Source organism: Falco punctatus (assembly GCF_963210335.1).
Source record: "Falco punctatus genome assembly, chromosome: 4".
NCBI lineage: Eukaryota > Metazoa > Chordata > Aves > Falconiformes > Falconidae > Falco > Falco punctatus.
Window position 1 is genome coordinate 64,268,936 of NC_137583.1, and position 23,635 is coordinate 64,292,570.

Genomic DNA, 23,635 nt, shown 5'->3' on the forward strand with positions numbered 1-23,635 from the left:
GACCTAGTTGACAAAATAAATGTGGTTTGTGCACATCTTTTGTCTTCATGGTTTCACTTTGTGGAATTGCACCTAGTTAAAGAAATATTCTGACCAGTGAAGCATCTCTGGGCAAGCAAAACCAGCTCACTTAACTTGTTAGACCATCTGACAGATGGTAACTTCTGGTGTTCCCCTTGACAATAGCCTGAGAACTTCCATACTCAAAACTTTTCCTTCTCTGCGTCTCCATCGATGCCCCTTTTACTTTCTTGTTTTGTCTTTTCATTTTCCATATCATCTTCTAACAGTACATCACTTGGTTAATTCACCTCTATTGCTGCTCTTTTTGCAACCCTGGACCTGACATGACACTGGCGGGCCATTACTACCCACTCATTCCCCCCACAATTTTCCTGCTTTATAACTTAATACCTCACCCTTTTCAAGAGGGACTATCTGCTGGCTTCTGATGATTCATCAGAACACAGCACTGCAGCCTTCATCTCTGTTATCTTTGTTTCTGTGATAACAATCAGAAAAATTATGGACTATTTCTATTAACTGTAACGACAATGAATGAACTTGGAGTGTACTCTGTCTAAGCAACTTGCCTTGAACTGCAGGAAAAGAGAAGTGAGCACTGCCTCCGTTGTTAAAAACAATAAACATCCTGAAAAGGCGGGTCACCAGCAGTGCTTGTTCCAGAAGACAAGAAGATAGGGAGAGAATGTTATCCTGAATTCCAATGAGCCATTATATCAGATTCATCCTCACCATGGACAGGGATTCACATTCAAGATAAACTAACAAAAGAGATTTTATTTAATAACAGGCAAGTTGTAACAGGGTCAGGCATACAACAGGAGAGCATATCACAGCTGCTGACTTCTCAGTCTAAACAAAAACAAATTAACTTCTCAGCCTGTTTGCTTAAACAGAAAAGGTGTTTCAGCATGATATTTGTAAATCTACCTTTTCCTGACCACTGAAAGATGCAGTCACGCTACTTACAGGAAAGAGGTTCCATACCTGATGACAGGTGAATTTTAATTCTGAGCTAACTTAATTCCTTTTCTTAACAATCTCTTCCTTACAAGAAAAAAAAAAAAAAAAAAAAACAAACAAACAAACAAAAAAAAAAAAACAAAAACCAAAACCAAAAAAAAAACCCAAAAACAACACCTAGAAATTTTTGTGTTATTTGTCTTTCATTGAAAAGGAAGCAAACTAAAAGAGGGAGGAAAAGCAAACACTGTCTTTTTTAAGAACAATTCTGCCTTATTCAGTCTAAGCTATCAACAGCACAGGCAGAGAAAAAATCCTTTCAGTCAATGGAGGCAACATTAGTACAAAAGTGGCCTTTTAGAAAATCCTTTTCTGCTATTGTTTGAAATGAGAAAAAATATCCATATATTATTTTCCTACAAGCATGAAGCTATTGCAACAATATTTTTTGATTTCCTGACAGCACCTCTTTCTTAAAGGATTTCGACTTATAGTTAGTTCAACAAATTCTTGCCATGAGGAAGAACTGAGGTAGCATTGTGGAAGGGGCTGGAATGCCTGTACATATGCTGGTATGTAACAGGGACTTTAACAGTGTATTTTCAGTCAATATTTTTTATATTTTTTTGAAGTGTTTCAGAATCAGTAAGTTGAAACAAATTTTGCTAGCCTATCAGTTTCTGAATTTATTGAAACTTATTACATTCTGTGCATATTTGGTCAGACTCTAAACTTCTCTGCTCTAGCTCTAGACACACAGTACACAGCCATTACAGGGGAAAAATAAAGAGTCCCCAACTGTCTTTGTTCCTGTGGTTTTGGTCATCAACAACTGTATGAGGAAATAATCTTCATGGTAAGTTCTCAAAAAGGATTTTCAGTTCAGTATTGTATAATAAAGCTTACTTTTCTCCTTCCCTTAGAGTAAGAAATCAAGAGCCAGTTGAAGGACCATATGGCTTAGAAGTTCTTATTTGTTTAGTGAGCTGCTACCACAGACAGGAAATCAACGTATAGGAATTTCACAACCACATTTCCATCTGTTTTATGTGGGTGATGCCATCAAAGAAGCTGACAAGTCTCAGCAATTCTCCAGCATATGTCAGCTTTTGGTAGTGCTACAGGTCCAAAGTCCATTCTCTCACCTGCCTCAAGCAGCAGCAGAAGCCAAAATTGGAGATGATCTCCGTGGAAGGCCTGTGGCTAGACAACATGGTTAGCTGTGAACTGTGATATTTCTGGTTTTATCTGGGTTTGATAAGATATGCCATCTTTTGTCATAGAAGTTTTGGTGTAATTAATACCAACTGAAGTAAATTTCAGTATACATGATCAAAACAAAATTTTAATATAATATGTTAGCAGACTGAAAATCTGCTCATCAGGTGGGGTATCTACTGAGAGTTACTAGTTACTGGTGAGCATCAAGGGCCCCTTCTGAAATCAGACATTAAATCTCACAGTCCCTGTGTGCTTTGAAGTCATTCTTACCCTCCATATCTAGAGGGTGTAAAAGAAAACCATAAACTGGATTTGTGTGTCACTCAAAGGGGGAGATCAATTGAAACATTTAGAAATACTATTAGTGTCACTTACATGTCATGGAGAGTCTTGTAACTATGTTGGTTTTCATGATTTTCCCTCAAATAAAAGAGCTCAAGCTGCTCATTCTAATTAGAGTTCTCAAAATACCGGAGAAATGGTCAATTACAAATTCAGCCTGTAAAGAGGAATTTAATCAAGAGAAGAGAATTTTCATTCTTGTATAAATAATCAGCTGAATTTTGCAATTTGTATTCAACTGCTTGTGCTTTCACTTGTGGGTCTTAATTAGGATCACTATTGCATCTTGTAGACAGCTAGACTATTAGTATTGTTGGTAGCTTGCCACCATATTTGGCAGCCCAACAGAATCAGAAAAACTGAAAAATAAGCCTATTAAAAAAAGTCAGTAAAGCCAACACCCTTTCCGAAAGCTTTAATCTAGGTTTCCATATGCTGTACCTTTGCTGAGGGTAAGAATTAATTCTCAACCTACTGCTCTCTTTCCATCTATCAGAGCATTTTCTTTTAATACTATTCCAGAAGAAATTTTCTTTTTTTACTGTCAATCTGGATATTGATTATCTTTTTCAGATTCTACTGCCTTCCATGTGAGCACTCTTGAGAAGGCTGCTTAGGACTAAAAAGAATATTTTTATTGCTTGTAATTACATTTGGATGGCATGATGGATGTATATCCTTAAATGAAAACAGAATGCAGCCTCATACTTTTGTTGTGCTTTGTGCCATACTCCTTCGTAAGGTTAGATTTATTGGCAAATTTGGAGTCCACTAATTCTAAGGAACAGATCATTAAAATCAGACAGACTGTAGAACATGATAGGGGAAAGGCCAGAGAAAGACAATAGCAGTTCTATTTTTGCCTCTGCTGTGAATCTTTTTTTAGACCATAGGTTGTTCCATTTCCTTTCATACCCATTGCTGTGTCCATTTAGAGTGTAAACGCCTCTCCATAATTTGCTCATTCTATGTGTTTGTATATACCTAATATAATAGGACTTCAGTTTTTCTTGGGAGGGAAATGGAATATCAATACAAGCAACAAACAATAATAACAATAGCCTAACAGAAAATAGTTAGCTCCTCTTTGAGCCCATCTACAAAATACATAAATTACTGATTAAGCACTATTAATATGTGAGCTTCAGTTGTGAATATTAGAGTAAAGATCCAGGGAATCATACAGAAGGAACAAATTAACATATATTTATTTGCTAAGAAAGAGTATTTGTAGCTCTCTCTATTATCTTCATAATGCTTGTTTTCTAAAGGGCATTTGGTTTCCCTGTGTGGCTTTCAGGTTAGAAGAGTATTGTGAGGCAACCTAAAGAAATTAGAAGTCAGTAGCTTCTTAAGTGATTAGGGTACCTAATTACTTTAGAAATTTCTGGGGGGTTTCACCTGAGTAAACCTAATTGAAGAATCCTCTCTGTTTGAATATCAGCCCAGCATCTAACAGCACGAAAAAATCTTAAACAGGACCTCTATTGTACAAAGCCAAATGTCTTTTTTAACCTCTGCTACAGATGAAGTCTAGAGGATGAGGCAGGCAATATAGTATTTACCAGATTTCATTTTTCTTTTGTCTGATTCTGTACTTATTTATCTTAAATGATATCTTTTCAGGCAGTTGAAATGTGCAGCGGTTTCATTCCCAGAAGCAAGCAAACTTTTCCTTGTTCAAGTGATTTGATATAGTACATTACAGACGCAGCAAAATTCACAGTGGTAAGAAATATATTCTTTTTATCTTAAGATGTTTTCACATTTTCTTTTTGATGCCAGTATTTGTAGTCGCTATTTTCTGGGATATGTCCTTCCTTTTCCTATTTTCTTTTCTTCCATCCTGCCTTCCCTTCTTCCTCTCTCTCTCCCTCTTTCCCTATAAAATATAACAGAATATATACACAAGAAAAAGTTTTCTTAAATTAGACCATCTCTTATTCTCCTGTGAAATGAAGATAAACTATTTCAATATTTTTCCCAAGAAAACGGTTCATGCAGTTTATGGTAGGAAACCCTAAAAAATTCCTCTTTTACCTTATACACTTATAGATAGAGCATTAAAAAGAGTACTAAAAAGCTGTTGTGGACAGCTGAGAATGATCGTTAGTTCCAAAAAACTCTCTCATGCCTGATGAGCTGTTTAAAATATGGTTGCAGAAAAAGAATGCTTTGGCTTATACTCTCACTAAGTGACTTCTAAGGTCATAAAATGCTTCAGCTTTGCTCTGGCACTTAATTACCTGAAAATGCTATTTATTACTTTGGGCAGTCCAGCACTATTGTGATTATCCTTTAATTATGGTACAAAACATAAAGGTTCATAGATGAAGAATTTTATTTATTTTAGCATTGTTAATCCATTATATGAAATGGTACTTATAAGGAAAAAAGTTAAATAAAAAGTAAATTCAGAACAGATTTTTTTCTGTTTCATTTGGAATGAAAAAAAGAAAGAAATTTCTTATCCATTCCACCTGCAGAAACACTGGCATTATTATACTTGCTGTTTCCTCTGCTTATATATACAGTGAAATAGATGCATATCAATATAAATAAAATTCCCAGTATAAAGAAATTTCTGTAATAGTCTTTGCCTAAACCATGTCTACCTTAATTAAATATTATTATGCCATTAAAAACGAAGATATGGCCTCTCATCTCATTAGTTTAGTTAATCACACGTAACCCCAACCTGAGGTGTCAAACAGGAGAGCACAAGTAGCACAGAAGCAGGATAAGCTCCTTTCTCTGGAGACAGGCTGTGATCTGCTACAGTACCGCTTTTATTTCCCATGCTTGCTGTGTGGTGGCTGTAAAGGATCACAGTCACTGGTGCTGGGTCCCAGACCCTCTAAGACCAATTTTTTCTGCACCAGTTAGCTAAAAGACCTTCATGCTGGCAGGGAAAATCGAGAAATGTTGATATACGTGTGGTCTGCCAGCCCAGAGAGATGGGGAGGGGAGTCGGAGGCACAGGTGGATTCTTGTCCCTCCACGTGGCCTCAGGTTGTGGGTTAGACCCACCAGAGTAGTAGCAGAGAAGGAACTTGTTGCTACTTCTAAGGATGCTAAGAAAGGAAACAGAGATGGCAGGTTAAGGAGAAATCCTTATAAAAATACTGAGTAGTCGGTGCAAAGAGCAAGAGATGACGTGGCTAGGATCATGGATTGTCTTTCTAGAAAGGAGTAAAAATAAGTTCTTTTTAACACGATGACTGTTTTGTGCTTGGACAGTAAATTACAGCAAACAGCATCTATTACACAGAAATAGTCCCCGAATCTGGAACTAATAATTCTAATATCAAAAATATAATTACAGAATGCTATATGTAAGCAGGACACCCCACCCCCCAAAAAAAGATAAAAAGAATGAAATAAAAAGAGGATAAGAACATTAGGTTGTGTACAAGGAGAGAAAAAGTTTCGGTTCTACAGAATGAAGCTTAGCCATATTGTTCCCTCTCAGTATAGAAAGCAACAGACTGATCCTTCTGGACAGTCCAGAGGTCCCTTCAGACCCCAACTAGTCTGTGATTTTGCGTGATTCTGTGTGAGCAACCAAACTCTGCCTCTAATGTATACTCCAGCAGAAGTCTAACTCAGCGACTGGCAATCATTTTGGCAATTGCTTTGAAGATGATGATGGTAATTTTTAATAGAGAAATTTATTGCTGTTGAAAATTTGATGTATTTCTGATGGCATTATTTTTTCCCAAGGTTAGGCTGAGCAGTATTTCCAGTATTTCAGATGTGAAAATAATGGACACAAAAATTCTTATTACTTTTGTGGATGTAGTACCTGCTATAGACACAGGTAGAAACTGCAAAACTGAAGATAATAAAATGAAATTAATGTAGTTCCACTAGCTTAAAGGACCAAATAGAAGAAATAGGGAAAATTGTACCTTATTGACTTTTCAACCTGAAACCATCATACGCTGATTACTGTTAGAAGAGGAGCAGGTGGTCATTTAAAAGTTAAAAGATAGAATAGAAAACATAATCTGATTACTTTTAATGCTAATATCATAAGGTCAATGTCAAGATTTTTGGCTGTCTTACTGATGACTTTTGGTCTTCTAAAGCTGGCAATACTCCTGCTGGTGTCTGTGCTGCCACAGGCCCACCCACAGATGTTTCATTATAGTACCGTGATATTAATAGTGTCCCAGTAATACCACATCAGCTTCTCTGAAGTGGCTCCCTCACAAAACTGCAAAGCAGACCCTGTCACTTGCACATGAGCTGGCTCCGGTCCTACAAGTCTCTACCCATCTGCGTTTTGCCATGTGCTGACCACTGTGTTTAATTATTTTTCATTTTCAGATGAAGGCTTGTATAAGCAGGTTTAAAGTTGCTACAGCCGGGTAATACTGTAATCTTTGCACATCCAAATAGAATTTAGTACACTACAAATACAAATAGAGATTAATACCATACAGGTGAAAACAAATAGGGTCTGTTACACAACCAAAATACCATTTTAAGATTTTCCTGCTGTGAGACAGAACCACAAAAATAAATGTTAATCCTACAAAATTTGGACTCTGCAGGTCCCAGAATTATGAAATTAGTGTAATTATACCCCAACATACTTAGAGTAAATCTCTGTAACCATGCAATTAGAACTTGAACTGATCCAATTATGTGATGTAATGGTGTAGAGTAATTATGCATAATAACACAATTATAATTTCTGATTATATCGTAAAAATCCTTCTGAAACTTTCAGAAAGAATATTGGGCACAAACTGTCACTCTCCTTTTTAAACTGAAAAAACTCATCTGTTTCAGACATCAGTTCCAAAATATTTATGCCATGTTGCAAGTAAATGATATATTAGTTTAAAACAAAATAAATTAAAACATTTTTAAAAGGATGAGTCGGAGATTTTGTTACTTAAAAATTATTTGTAGGGACACGGGAAGGTAAATATTGCATTCGTTGCAGCAATGTCTACATCTATTTAAAATGCACTTTTTAAAAAGATGAAAGGAAGTTTTTACTGTGTCTATCAGAATTTCTCTTCTAGTAGTCTCTCTTGACACTTCTCATCACAGTACCTCAGCATCCTTTCTAGAAGTTATTGAGAGCATCTCTGTAAAGCAGTGATATATAACAAACAGATAGCAATGAAAGTTTAAGAATTTATATTAAAATGTTTTTATAACAGGAAAAGACATTTTAGGGCAGGTAGGTATCTTATAAGTATTTTTCAAAACAGATTTTCTTCAGCAGCAAGCAAACAATACACATCTACTACAGAGATGTTGAAGGTGGAATAGCTCTCTGGAGACAACTGCCAGCTCTTATATTTCTCACTGGGGCTAAAGTCGCAGCTGCTCATTGAAAAGTCCCCTATCTAAACAACGGAAAGGAAGGTAAGTGGCTCATAATAGCACCATGCCACTGAGCATGGGGGGGAGGCCTGGGAAATACTGAGGACAGGTACAGTTATCCTTGCTCTAATATTGAAAAGCATCCCAAAGTAATTCCAGACCACAGGAATCCCTATAGCTTACTCTTACATACTTTAAAATTATAGAAATTAAAAGAATGACCACTACCCTTCCTGTGAATAAACTCCACATCTCTTGTCCTTTATAATTTGCAAAAAATGGATTATAATACCAAACCAGCAAAATCTTATAACTTTTCTTTACTGGTACAGCTCAGCTGTTTGAAATGCTTCCCCAAAACTGTTCTAAATTATCATTCAACATGGCATTTGCAAACAGTAGGAAAATTTGATTCTAAAGATACTTCTAAGATGACATTTGTCACTAGGGATGGGATTCATCTGACTAAATTGTGGACATCTGTTTTGAGTTAATTGTATAGGCATCCCACTGTTATTATGGTAAATTAGTGAATATAGTCAATTCTTATCTCACTGAAGTAGATTAAAGAACTCGGATGAATCAGCTTAGAAATGTCTTTTCTCAATTTATACAGAATGAATAATTCCACTATGTCCAATGAGAATGGGATTTCTTTCTCTTTGCACAGCAATATTAGGTAAATTACTGGTAAATTTATTATATAACTTGTATTTATCACTGGAAAAGATGCTTTACATGTGTATCAACCTTTGCAACTCTAAGTAGAATTTCTTATGGCCAACTAATTTCTGTGTATGTTTGAGTTATCTGAATTTTGATGCTATGGAAGACTTTCCATTTTGAAAGATGGTTGAAGGTACAAGCATTGTCACAGACATTACTATGTGTGCTGCCCTTGAAGTGCTATCCTGAGCACTACTTCTCCATAACTCAGGTTTAGTTAAGTTGGTGTATTGCTCTAATAGTACCAGCAGACAGGGTTTTGAAAGGAGGGATAATATCCTTTATTACACCAACTGATGCAGCTAGGAAAAAAATAGCTTTGAGGCTCAGAGGTTCACAAGTTGACTCTGAGCAGAGAATCTTACCTGAATATTTTAAATACATTTTTTTCTTGTAAAGAAGATGTTACCTTTCCTGGTCTTGTTTTTCCTAGGGTTACTTTAATATTGAATATTTTTTTTTGCCTTTCCTAGAAGCCCTGAATTTTCCTCTCTGTATCTGAGCTGGGTAATCAATTATTGAGATATGCTGAAGATATAAGTTAAAGCTTATTATACTGTTGGAAAATACAGTACCTGTAATATACACCAGAGTTCTTTCCTTTCTACTGTCTAAATATGCCTTTTATAAATATTTGTAGTGATAAGAAAACAAGTCTTGAACTTCCTTGATGTTTGCGGTTTCCTGAAGGCAGTCTTCAAAACATCTTAAATGGGATCTTCCATTTTTTAAGTAGTTCAATTTTTTATTTAGATTTGTAGCAATTGTGCCCATAGCTTTTGAAAGTGGTATTTAGCCTCACAGCAGACACTCCTACAGATCAAGAGCTCTAAGGAATGCTGCACAATTGAAATAAACCTAGTTTTTCTATATGCCTTTAAACTGAGTTATTGAGGTCTCTCTTAGTTCTGTCCTTGAAATTAGCCCCCCTTTGTGCCACACTGATAGGACCAGGAAGTTTTTTTATGAATGACATTATTTTTACAAAATTCTAATACACATTGTAAATGCACAATGCAGAGGAAAGCTGCCTCAAGTAACTTATCATCTAATACTGAAAATAGTAGAATATTTATAATGAAAAAAACCCAGAGGAAAAAAAAAAGCTTTTTGACAAAATTTATCTGTTTTATTGTAGTAGAAGCTTTTAGGCATTAATATAGTACACATTGTATAAATAGGGAGTAATAGAAAATGTCAGTCTTAGAGAGATTACTGATTAAGGAAGCAAGAAATTAGATATTGCTCTAAACAAGGAATCACATGGGATTTCAAAAAAGAAAGAAAGAAAGAAAAAATACCCATAAAATGTAATGGAGAGATACAGGTAGAAAGAGAGGGAGGAAGCTAAGCTATAATTAGAGCAGAAAAAAATTAGGACAGGATTATGGAAAACTATAAGAAAACATTACATTTACTATTTTAACCTTCTGGAAAACAATACATAGAATTAAGCATAATTTTTTTTAACAAATCAACAAAAAAAGTAAAAGCTATACAAGGAAGGTGTCTCCAAATGAATGAGATTAGAAGAGAAAACAACATATAAAATCTAAAGGATGGAAGTCATGTATTTAAATATTTCCCAGGGGATAAGCAACATGTACCTAACATAGGAAGGATGAGTAAGATTTAAAAAAAGATGAGGTATAGTAATCTAAGAAGAAGACATATTGCCATGGAATAGGTCAGGACTTACTTTTCTTATTTTGTGAAGGTTTTTAAGACTTCAAGGGTGAACCGAGAACCCAAGTCACAACCCCAGGTAAATATACTAACCTGAGATGCAGAAAACTCAGACTTGCATTTGTGTTTGGTCATGCTGCCTTTTCTCAGAACAAGCAGCTAGGACTGTTCTGTATGATCCTGGCTTTGAGGTAAATGTGAAATTTTATCTTGAACCAGGGAAATCTTGTTAACAAAGAACTTGTGAAGAGCTTCTCTTTTGCAGTTAAAAAAATTATGGTGAAAAATAATAAAATTTCTTAAAAGATTTCCAAGCCAGGTTTCATTTCTGCTAAGACAGGGTGGGAAGAAATAAATGAACAAAAATGTAGTATTTATTCACTATGACAAGAGAAAGAATAAGAAGGAGAACGACTTGGGGAACAAGATAATACAGTCTGAATTCTTTCAGTAGGGAAACATGAGAGGATAACCACATTGAAATAACTAATAAAAGGCAATATAGAAGGGGAATGCAGAAGGGACAGTGAAGTAGTAGTGCTCTGTCTTTCAGGACATAGGTACTGAAAGATCCTGGTAGTCTCCCAGAGAGTAGCTGTGGAAGGAATGAAATAAATAAGAACAAGAATATGCCAAAGATGACTGAAAATGGGAGAAGACTGTTTCTGATAATGAACAAACCAACAATAATATGAGTATTGTCCTGTCTTGGTAGTAAGAAACTTCAAACTCTTGCATGTAACTTCATTGGTACATAAGGAATGATATGTGTTAAAATGGCATTGACTTCCCTTACTGTTTCTTTTCTTAATTAATACATCTGACAAACTAATGCACATTTGGTGCATATGTAGAATGCAACAGCAGTGACAGCTTTAATTAAATAATCAGCTGTTATGCATGATGTAGCTACTTAAGTTTGTTACTCAGAAGACTTCACTGTCTACAGCTTTGATACCTAGATAAAAGATACAGGCACATCCTACTGAACAGTTTCCAAAGAAATTGTAAGAACTTAGCAAGTATTAAATGCTGAACCCAAAGCAAATATTTAGTAAGCTGCCCTTTTTAATCTTTCATATTGCTAGTGTTAATAAAAGCAAGGCAAGAGGATTTGAATTTAGATATTCTGGGGAAACATGCCAAGCTTTGCAGGTTCAACAGTTGCAGAATCTCATTTGCTTCTTTTACACTGAAGTGTGATGGGCTGGAAGAGTCACTCTATCTTCTTGATGTCAATTTGGCATCAAACCATCCTTTTCAGGGAGTCACATGCTGAACAAGAAGTAGGAGATGGTCACAGAAATATTCTCTGATAAAATGCTTGCAAGAACAATTACAGTTGATGAAGATGAAGCATTGTTAAGAATTCACTTTCCTTGGAAATAGACTGTCCCAGCTTATGCTGAAATTTTTATTGAAATGTTTCCATCAGCCAAGATCATAAAAATACATACAAATACATGCCCATGGCTACTTAGAGGCATTTAAAATATTTCAATATTATTATTGTAAAGCTAAGTATAAATTTTCAGCTTGCATCAAAAAGCCTATTAGTCTACAAACAGGTTAGTGGTATTTAAGGACCAATGCCCTCACAAAAGCATATGCAACTCTGGGTAAGGAACCAAATAGGTGATGCTGATGAACAAAAAAAGGAGAATATTTGGTAACCTTCGTCAGCTGCATATGTAGATGTGTAGAAATCACTGTCCTGAAGCCTTAAAAGATTTGGCACTATTTCTTGCTGATACCTGTTTATGGACGTAAGTGACAATAGCTAAGAGCTCCCCAAGAAACTAACCTAAGAGACAAAACATCTTTCATGGTAAGAAATTTTTTCCTGTCTTTTCTGGATGAATAAAAGAGGCTAACTGTGTGTGTCAAAGTGTGTCTTTATGATTGTTACATGGTAGCTTGAGGAACATTTGTTCAAGATACAGACATAATGGTCAGCTATAGCTGGCTGTAATGAATGTCTTCAGTGTATTGCTACCTGATGTCGTAGTTTAACCCCGGCTGGCAACCAAACACCATGAGGCCACTTGCTCACTCCTCTCCACTCACGACACCTGACTACTTACTTTTGTGGGAAGAAAACCATGTTGTATTTTTTAAAGTAGTCATCCAACCTATGGCTAGTTATTCAGACTTCATGTTCTTCTGGAAAATGCATTCTTTCTCCCAAAAGACAGCTCTGCCTATTACAACTGTTTGGGTCCATGACTTGGGATCAGAAAATCATGCTTTTCATGGGTAGCCAGTCAATGCAATCCTACCGTCTCACATTTAGTAATGGGCTTGAATAAAGAAATGAGAGCCTCAACAAGTTTGTGTAATATCTGAGTTAGAAATCACCAGAAATGACACCCAAAGCATCTTCTTCCAAATGGCAGAAAGTTTTAGTGGATTACCACATAATTTCTTCAGTTGCCTGTGGTCAGGAGCAAGATGATGAAACTGAAGGAAAATGGTACAAGACTGGGCTTTTTAAAGATTCAGGCCTCTGGCTTTAGAGGAAAAAAAGACACCTGTGTTTTAGTCTGAGATACATCTGACCTACACCTTCAACTGACTGTAAATGGAATTTAGGAGTAGGAGTCTGGCTCAGCTCTAGATGTCTACAATACAGCTCTCTCTGCTTTGGTTTAGCCAGCACTGCAGCCCAGACTATGAGGTTGAACTGTGTTATTGGAAGCAGTCAGCTGTAACTGTGTCAGTCTAACTCTGAAGTAGTACAATCTTTTTTGCAGAAAATCCTAAATTGTAACCCCCCCATCCTATTTCTCAACCATGACATAAATAAAGTTATCAATGACCATCCACTTCAAATAAAGCAAAGGTCCTTCTCTGAGGAAGCTAACTTGATCCTGATTTTAACAAGATTTTAACTTGAATATGTATCAAGTATGTGATCTAGATTAGAGCTATGAAGATAATAATGTAGCATCTTTATTGAAAAAAAAACCCATGCTCACTTGCAGATTAGCCAGATTAGCCAAACTGAGGGCTATGGCTGTCAAGTCACATAATGTCTGAAACTAGCATGACACTGGGGGGATTTTCTGCTGCTGGAAGAAAAATCTGCTAAGAATGAAGTGGATATGAAACTTCAAGAAATAGAAGACTTCTCAACTGGTGGCTTTTCATTTACTCTTAGTCAAGGCATAAAGTTGTGGGTTTTTTTAAGTGAATTAACTAGTTGATATTTTTCACAGAATGATGCATACATCTAGTCACTAGACATTATTCTTAGTAGTTCATGAGTAGGGTTTTTTTGCCTAGCTTATGCCAGGTCTTATGCCACTGGAGTGATAGGCATTGAAGATACCAATCTTTTGGTAGAAATTCCTGACTGAAAATAATAAGAATTACCATTTGTGATTTCATTGCTGGTTGTAAGTTATGGAAGGTATGACTCTTATCTCTTCTGGTTACTCTTGAGTATTGGAGGACCTCCCCTTGTCTTAGGCATCCTGAAATTTCAGAGAAGTAAGAACTGTGTTAGCACATTGCAGTAAAAATGGGTAATCACAGCTAGAAAAATGAGCAAAAGGTCTTTGGTCCTTTCAACATCCGTTGCTACTGGGAATATTTCCTTGGTGATATTTGAACATCTTCTAAAAAGTCAGCAAATTTGATTACCTAGTGCTTATTATCAAAGAGGCAAAATAATAAAATTAACTCCATGCTTTTTTGTTATATGTAAAGCCAAATTTATTGGTGGCAAAAGGGTTATACTGGCTTGTAAAAATTAAAAAAAAAATTATGAAGGAAAGGAAATAAATATCTTCTGGCTATACTCAAGAGTCTACTATGTTTGCAAGTAGGCAAGTGGCACTTTGAAAGACAAAATGAGTGATTAGACTTCTGTCTTTTGTGGCTTCATCATTGTTCTTGAATTCTTGAACATTTAAAAATTAATAAAGTATCATAATCCTTCATGTTATAAGAAAATATAATCAGTCTTCTATGGTTAAGAGATGAATAAGAACATTAAGCAGTAATATGCTAATATTCAAGATACCATTTTTGAAAATATCTTGTTTGTAAAGAGTATTGTTTTGGTAAACTTGTATTAACCACAGACAGTTAAAAAAAGGTACAGTTATGATGTCTAGTAGATCAGTGTTGGGCAATTTCCAAAGTATCTCAAATATTTTTTCCTGCAATAAATTTTCCTATTTTCTTCCATAATATCCAGTGTTACTGTGATATCAAGGTGGCTTTATGTAGTTAACATTTTATTTCAAATGTAAATTATTTCTCTCTGGAAACTGATGTTAATTTTCATAAATATTCTCCATGATTAATTTAAATGATCAGATCAGTACTTAGAAGACAACTAGTTACGGAAAACAAAACACAGTTATTTTACTAATTCAACCACTAACTGCTGTGAGCAATTTATGAGTGCATGCTTTCAGAATAGAACCACATTGTGTCACTGAGAGAAATTATGCATTGGCATGAATAAAATGGCAACTATTACCATACTGATAGCATCTCTATTTCTAATTAGGCTCTAATTACCCTTAAAGCATTTGACTTTTCTTAGTAATTTCTAAGATATTTTTATTGCTACTATTCTTTTGTCTTACAATAAAAATATCTGTCATTTGTCACACAGGGTTGACTATGTTTAAGCAAATTTAATTTTGTATGGATATCTTTATTCTTGAAATGCTGATAGTACATAAGAGTGAAACTATATATAAAATCAAGGACTGTTCTAATCCATACCATAAAGAAAAGCCTATGATCCTTCTTGTCTCCTGCAAGGCAAAAAAAACCCCAAAAAAACAAAAAACCAAAAAAACCCACACCCACACACAAAAAAACCCAAAAACCAACAGAAAGAAAAAAACCCACACAATTAAATTCCTTATAACAATTTATTTCTAAATTACTCTGAAATTTAAAGGGCAACATTATATTCTAGTAACAGAGTTAACTATGTTATATGGTTTTCAAAATGCTCTTAAACTATATGCATCATCTGAATGTTAATGATGTTAATGTAATATTGACTCTCATTTTAAGGGAATTTTTCCTATACATGCATTCCAATTTATCTTCATTGTGAACTCAGGGATTTATGTAAAATATGTGCCATTCAATCTTATACAGGTCTTTGTGGACAGCCCTGTTGATCTCATCTATGCTCTGCTCACTCCTCTGTATCTCCTAAAGGGAACTTCTAACACTATCATTTGTTTAAACTTGAGAAAATAACAGTTCAATTAAAAAAGAAAAGGTTTTAGAAGGCACTGATTTTGTGGTACAGGAAAAAACATTCATTACAGGTGTTTGTAAACAATCAGCATAACTGATGAATAACATAGCTGCCTTGAGGAAGGGTGACCTTAGGTCTAAACCTCCAAACTTGGCATTTCTGAATCTCCCACTCCTAAAATGGCCATGTACCAACTGCAATATGACCATCATCCATATCTGCCCCACAATAAGTAGCCTTCTCTTTTCCATACAGTTAAAAATTCCTCTGTTATCCCATATGATGAATATAAAGTTGTCCATTGTAATTTACGTGGCTTTGGTAGTGTAATTCTGTAAGATACAGCAACTTCTAAATCTGCCCGCTTGTTCTTTAGCACTCTGCTTTTCAGCTAAACTTGTCTCATGGTAACCAGTTGTGATTTTTAGGATCCAAAGGAATAGTAGGCATATGCTATGGAAAATAAAGGGAATGTACTGTAGGGTGATAGGAAGGGTAAGAGACAAGGGAAAAGGGATTGCAGATGGTTGATGTGAAATGGATCACTGGGAGCGAGAGGACTAGGGAAAGTGAAGGTTTTGGACAATTTAGGGACCACCGTCCTTATCAGCTGATAGATCTTGACAATGCTCAGCCCTGATCCTAAACTCACATCGGCACGTTCTTACAGCACACCTGAGTATAAAATCATATTGCTGGGAGAAAGGTGGAATGCAAATATTGAACAGCAGAATCGTTCAGTAAAATTAAAAATTCCTGCCGTTCCTTTTTTCCCTAAATATGAAATTTCTTCTGCTGTTTTGATGACCTTGGTCCAGTGCAAGGAGTTCTCAGTATGAATAGAAATATTTATTTTTCTGTAACCTCTTGATATTTGGAATGGGAGTTATGTATTGCTTGATAGTCACCTTAGCCCTAGAGAAAATCAAGAGATTAGCCTTTAGTTGTATAGCATGATTATGACAATTAAACATAGAGAAAGCCATTTTCAATTAATTCATTAGTTTTTGATGTCACCTAATACAACAGGCTTTACAGAATATTGGTTAGAAGAAAACAGTCATCCGGAACAAGTCCTCTGAATAAGGCCTTATGTTAGCAGAGAAGCATCCTTTAACAGCACAGCTTAGAATTCATTGTTTCATATTGATTTCAAAGTTTTTTAACATCTTCCTTTCCATGCATTCTGTGTGGTGAACACACAAAGGATCTTACCGTTCACTAAAAGTAGCTTGTAGTCTCATTAAAATGAGTGGGAAAATGTCAAATTAATTCGGAAATCATAGAAACAGAATTTAACCTTCCCACTAATCCTATTGGGCAGTATAGAGTAGGGCTGTGAAATTTTTTTTCTTCACCTTCTCTTGATGGGGGAATTAATCCATCATATCAAGCTGATGGCATGAGTGTGTTTGTTTTATGCACATACATTCTTTTAAAATACTTTTTATGTTAAATAGAAAGTATATTTACAGTTTATGTTTTTTCTGACTTAGTCTCATTCAGTAAAACATTTTGGTAGATGCAAAACTTCAAATGGTTGAATACTGCTATTTAAAGTCAAGTGCACTTCACAAACCTTAAAAGATATGGGTGATCTGAGATTTTTATGTGTTCTAACATGCGGAAAAGAGGTTAGTCTTCAAGACTGCACAAGTTATAAGTATTTTTCTAAGTAGGAAAATGAAAAAAGGAGAGAAGAGAGCAATATTTTAGAAACTAAACTTAAAAAAACCAAAACATATTGAGTTATGCCAGTCACTTTATTTTCTACTTTTGTAAAAAAGCTGTAATTTGCTTCCTGAAAACCTTGTGCTATCCACATGGAGAAGTGCGAGTACATACAGAGAGCAAAGTCCCACACCTAGAAATTCATCATGCATTACAAAGGGCATCTTCTTCAGGAACAAAAAGTGGATATTTTATTTATCATTACTCCAAGGAGAACACGTATAATACACTGTCTTTGCTTCCCTGGAAGAAGGTGCTCTAGAGCCTGCAAATACAGTGGAATCTGTTGTTCAAGACTTAAACAGACAAGTGGGAGAAAACAAAGAGTATAAAACCTTCAAAAATAATAATAATAATAAAAAAATCCATGATCCAGTTAAGATAAAAAAGAAAGTAATTAACTACTTACTAATGATGCAATCATCATTTGCCTAGGATAGAGGTTTCAGTCTGCATAGTCTCGAGCATTCACAGGAACTGAAGCTGCTCAGTACCACAGAGAAGCCCTTAGGCCATTGCAGAGCACATTTGCCAAACACAGACATTATCTCAGCCTTTGCTAACCTAATTAAAGACATTCTGTCACATAAAACAATGTGAAGCTGGAAAAACCTGAAACACTGAACCCTGTTTTGAAAGAGTTGCAGTCTTTACCAATGCTTGCTTAGCACACATGATAGCTTCTTTATTCAAGGCTTTTCCATTTGTAGCATTTTATTATCTGCCTGCTCCAACTCACTTTCCTGTAGAGGCAGTACGGAAAGAGGCAACCCACGTTCTGAGAACAGAATTGGACAATACCAATGCAGCCAACTCACTGAAACTCATTATTACGACATTAGGAGCTAGATACTCATTTAGAAAAGCTTCAAAACTTTCTCAGCTGTGTGTTCTGGGTTAACAGCTGACTGGATGGCTGAGCCCAAAGCGTGGTACTGAATGGAGTTACATCCAGCTAGCAGCTTGTCACAAGTGGTGTTCCCCAGGGCTCAGGACTGGGGCCAGTCCTGTTCGATATCTTTATCGACAATCTGGGCAAAGGGAGTGAGTGCACCCTCAGTAAGTTTGCAGATGACACCAAGTTGAGGGGAGGGGGAATGTTGACCTGCTGGAGGGAAGGAAGGCTCTGCAGGGGGATCTGGGCAGGCTGGACTGATGGGCCAAGGCCAGTTGTATGAGGTTCAACAAGAAGTGCCAGGTCCTGCACATGGATAACACGACCCCCCCCCCCCCCCCCCCCCCCCAACACTACAGGATGGGGGAAGAGTGGCTGGAAAGCTGCCTGGAGAACAAGGAACTGTGGGTGCTGGGTGATGGCTGGCTGAACATGAGCTAGCAGTGTGCCCAGGTGGCCAAAAAGGCCAAGAGCATCCCGGCCTGTATCTGAAACAGCGTGGCCAGCAGGAAAAGGGAAATGATTGTCCCCCTGTATTGGGCACTAGTGAGTCTGCACCTTGAATCCTGTGTTCAGTTCTGGGCCCCTCACTGCAGGAGGGACGTAGAGATGCTGGAGTGTGTCCAGAGATGGGCAACGGAGCTGGTGAAGGGTCTGGAGCACAAGTCTTAGGAGGAACAGCTGAGGGAACCGGGCTTGTTTGGTCTGGAGAAGAGGAGGCTCAGGGGGGGACCTTATTGCTCTCTACAACTCCCTGACAGGAGGCTGTAGGCAGGTGGGGTCGGTCTCCTCCCAGGTAACAAGTGACAGGACAAGAGGCAATGGCCGCAGGTTATGCCAGGGGAGGTTTAGATTGGATATTAGGGAAAATTTCTTCACTGAGAGGATGGTCAAGCATTGGAACAGGCTGCCCAGGGCGGTGGTGGAATCGCCATCCCTGGAGATATTTAAAAAACACATAGATGCAGCACTTAGGGACACGGTTTAGTGAAGGACTTGACAGTCCTGGGTTGATGTCTGGACTTAATGATTTCAAAGGTCTTCTCTGGCCTAAATGATTCTATGATTCTGTGATTCTAGCTACTCTGAATACGAGGTAGAAATGTCCGTTCTTGCTTTATTTTCACAACCAGCCCTTTACACTGCATTTAGAACTGACTTCAGTGGAAAAGACCTGGCCATATTAACTCCAAGACCACTGTCCACTTTTTGTATAAAAACCAGGAGGCTGGAATGCTCCTCTGTCCATTTGGAAAGGGAATAGCAGTGTTCTTGTTAGTCTGAAGAAGTTTGAATAGACATCCCAGGCAAATGTCCTCAATGTTAACAAGCAAGTAAGACTGGAGGAAGGAAGAAGGAAAAGGCAGTGTAATTTCATGAAGCTAGAAAGCTAATTTCATTAGCCTGTAGCATAGCAGAAGATAGTCTTGTGGGAATGGGGTGATCTTAGAGGTGGTCTCTGCTAGAGAGACATGTGCTTTTTTGCTAAGAAAACAATACATGAACTGTTTAATTCCTATATTGCTGGACATTTTGAAGCCCTCTCTAAGGCACCAACCCCCTTTTCTTTAGTGTATATGGAACTGAGATTCCAGTTCAGACTTGTCAGTTCTACTACTGCAGATTTGTTTGTGGACTGCCAAAGTTAATGCTCAAGGTATATTTGGTCTTAACTTTATGTGCTTAAATCAGGTACCTGATCTGTAAACATTGTCACCTTCTATGTATTCTGTTCTCAGTGGTGAGAAACATGCACCTTCCCACAGTGGTGACAAAGGATCCACTGCAGCCACCTCCATTTCATATCTCAAGTTTTGTGGAACAGTGAGATTTGTCTCACCTAGTTTAAGACACCTAGCTTTAGGTATCTGCTAGTTAGACATCTGAACCTAATTTAGTCAATGTAAGTTCCTTTCATAGTCCAAAAAGCAAATGTACGGGTGTTGTCTGCCCCAGTTAGATGCCTATCTTAAAATGGATTGCACTATGGAAACATATGTTTTATCATTTGAATCTCAATGGTGTCTTGAGTAATTTCCATAGATTCAGATGTTTGAGTTTTAGATGCCCAAGTTGGGTAGATGACTCACCCCTTGTGTTGACAGGCCTCCATTAGCAGTTAGTCATCCTCTGAATCTACTGAGTGACTATTTCACCTTGAGTCATGCCTATATAGTCCACTATGTGCTTTTTCTCAGAATAGGTCTTTCTCAAAAGGTGTTCTCTGACTTCATAAATTTTTCCATTTCCCTTTTAATGCCCATAGTCAAGCAGGTTGTCTCAAGGACTCTCACTGGAGGGTGTTTTGCTGCTGTTTTTTATGTGTTCTGGATTCAAGGTTAGGGTCTATGTAGACTTCAGTTTCTATCTTTGATGTCTTTGATGTTGATGGGGAAAAAAAAAGGAATATTCCTTTCATCCTTGACTCCTGCACCCCAATCGTTCCCCTATTTGTAGGTTCATATAAAGACATCGCTAGCCATGTCACTTTGAAGTATACAAGGACAGAGAGAGTCTGTACATGGGAAATAACCTGTTCTCCCTGAAATGGGGTAAGCGAAAGACCTGTGGTCCTTGAGTTGATGTCTGGAATATTTTGGATGCACTGAAGTAGCTTCATAGTGCTGGAGGTGGGGGGATATCAGAATTAAGTGATACATCGAAGCAGGCATAAAGACTCTGAGTAGTATCCTTGAACAGCATCACTGCAGGACAAAACATGAGTTATGCCCCCTCCTTCTCTTTCCACCAGAATCTGTCCCCTTGTGAAAGACTTTCTGTTACTACTGAATTGCAAAGATAGCAGGACCTGATTGTCAGAAATCTTATCTTTTGTATATGTCTTTATATTTATTTCCATTTGGTGCTGTGTTCAGTACTTCCAGGAGCTATGCTGCCGAGTCCAAACCAAATGAATGTATTGCTTAACTGGTTCCTCCCAGCTGACATCCCAAATAAAAAGGTAAGGAGTGACTCTATCCATTAAAAAAAAAGTATTTTTCTGTCTTTATTGGTAGAGATAAAGGAAGGTATTCCAAAATATATTGAAAACCCGACACATGCAAAAATGTGAATGAAGAAGAGTGGGGGAGACAGAGGACAAATAGCAGTAGTTTTTAATATCTACCCTTCTTTTCAGCACCTAATTAACTTACTATGTAACTTGTCAAGAGATTCTGAAAACTCCCAGTCAAGGGGCAGTGTGGGTCAATGAGATGGATACACAAATAATAGCAAGGGTTGATTTGGAAAAAAACATAAAACTTGGTTAATTTACTGCACAAATTACAAGGCTGAAGAAATACGAACTGATTACCAGAACATATATTTCTGGTTTACACCTGAAAAAAAAATGCTTATAAAGCATAAGATGACTTTTCTATCTCTTTTTCTTTTTCTTCCTCTTAAGACACCAAATTTCTTCATAAGTCATACATTTTTGATGAATGGGAGTTACATTAGTCAAGACATTGTTCTGTTACATATGCATTAATGAACCAAATGGAGAAACTTGCATGACTGCTAACAGATATGAGTGTGATACAATAGGAAGAGTAGATGAGTTTGGCAAACTAAGATGAGGAAGAGATTTAAGATGACACTCTAAAGAAAAAAAACACTAACAAAAACAAAACAAAGGAAAGATTGCTTGACACGTTAATTATCCAGCTATCTGCAAACAAATAAATTATAATATAGATGAAGTAAACCAGGTTAGATTCAAGGATGGAAAAAAGGCTGGAATTCTGCTACAGCTTCCTTAACTCTCCCTGTTACCCTTGCTACATATAAAGACATATCTGTAGTGAGATGACTCTTATCACAAACTTTAATTACTTAAAATAATTATCTATTAACATAATTGACTTCACAGTATAAACTAAAGAACAAATTATACTGTTAAAAGTAGATCCAGCATATTTCTTGCTGTGATAGTTGTCAGATTTCTCCACCAGTTAGTCACTGAGAAAATGCAAGGGTTAGTGCTGTTTTATGTATAGTTGTAGTAAGCAGCAGGATCATGTAGAAGAAAGCTACTTCGAGAAAGAACCTTCTTCTGAAAAAGCATGGATTGCCTGTGTTTAAACGTGTGAAATGCTAAACACAAAATAAGTTTGTAAACAATGTTTTCAATACTAAGAGACTGAAAAAGTAAGGATAACTGACTAATGAGAAAAAGGATCGAGCCTTCATGAAAGTGAAAACCTTAAAAAGGCTGTTGGAAAATCTACTGGGAAATCAGAATAGATAGTTACATGCTAAAGGTCTTGAAAACACTAGGATAAAGTAAAAATGTCTTTTAGACCTTGCAAAGAAATTAACACAAATTATAAAGAGGTCTTTAACCACAGAAATTAAAAAGGCCATGTGGAATTGGCAATGCAGGGAGTAAGACAAAAGATAAAGTTAACTTTTTAAGAGCACAGAATCATATGAATATTTTTTGTCTTAGGCAAGGATGCAGATCATGGATCAGAAGGTTATATGAGTGATAGAGATGTGCAAATCAACATAGAAATTACTATTATCCAGACAATGCCAAAATGTAAATGCTATGCTGATAAAGATGTAATTCTGGGATTGATCCTTGTCCATCAGACAACATGCTGAAAAGTTGCTTGTCGTTACATAGTTCAGAGCTACTTAATCCAGAGCAGACTGGCTGTGTACACATTTTGTAATACTTCACCTAAACTGCTTCCGAGGCACATCTGGCAGCCCTAAAACATATTTTTTTTGATCGAAGAGCATAAATGTTGTAAATGCTGTGCCATGATAGGACTTTTAGATCATGCTGTTGAGGGGGTGTCACAGATGCACTGGACATTGGTATGAGGTTATATAGAACATGTAGGAGAGGAATATATGAAGATCAAAGGTGTTTCAGAATAATGGTAAATGACTATGAGAAAAAGCATTTTTGAAGGAACTAAGGCCAGCACAGCCCACACTGCCTATAATGCCCCTCCTTCTCTGAGGTACATCCATAACCTCATCTGGCTTTCATCTTTAAAAAAAAATAAATATCCATGCAGAAACCCCAGGAGTGATCCAACACTGGATCACTTATGGATAATCAGAAAGTCATTTAGTTGACAGTATGAATATATTCAGATGATTGTATGCATGCAGGTTAAGGGGCCTGTTAACATTCGTGTTCTGAATGTAAGAAGAAATTTGAAAGATATAAGTAAATATTAATGATTGGATCAGATTTTTAGAATAGAACCATATCTATCCCTTCAGAATAACCATTATAAGATCTGTTTAAGTAAGCAAGGAAAACAGCACAAAAACGAAAGTTCTTGCATGTAATAATAACTAGTACAAATATGTTATTAGAAATGGTGAAGACATATGATCTAGAGGCATCAGTAAACCATTGATGAGACGTGGTCATGCAGAAACAATTGCACCTGTAGTACCTATTAGGCCAGGAGCTGCCAAAGAAATAGAGTAAATGT

At 36.6% G+C, this 23,635-nt stretch overlaps 1 long non-coding RNA gene across 1 annotated transcript; it reads left to right on the forward strand.

The window, feature by feature from the left end:
- Positions 1–1,141: 1,141 nt before the first annotated feature.
- Positions 1,142–22,429, forward strand: LOC308062615. The gene is made up of 2 exons (XR_013927647.1): positions 1,142–1,843; positions 4,177–22,429. It is a non-coding gene; the product is annotated as an uncharacterized lncRNA (long non-coding RNA).
- Positions 22,430–23,635: the final 1,206 nt, after the last annotated feature.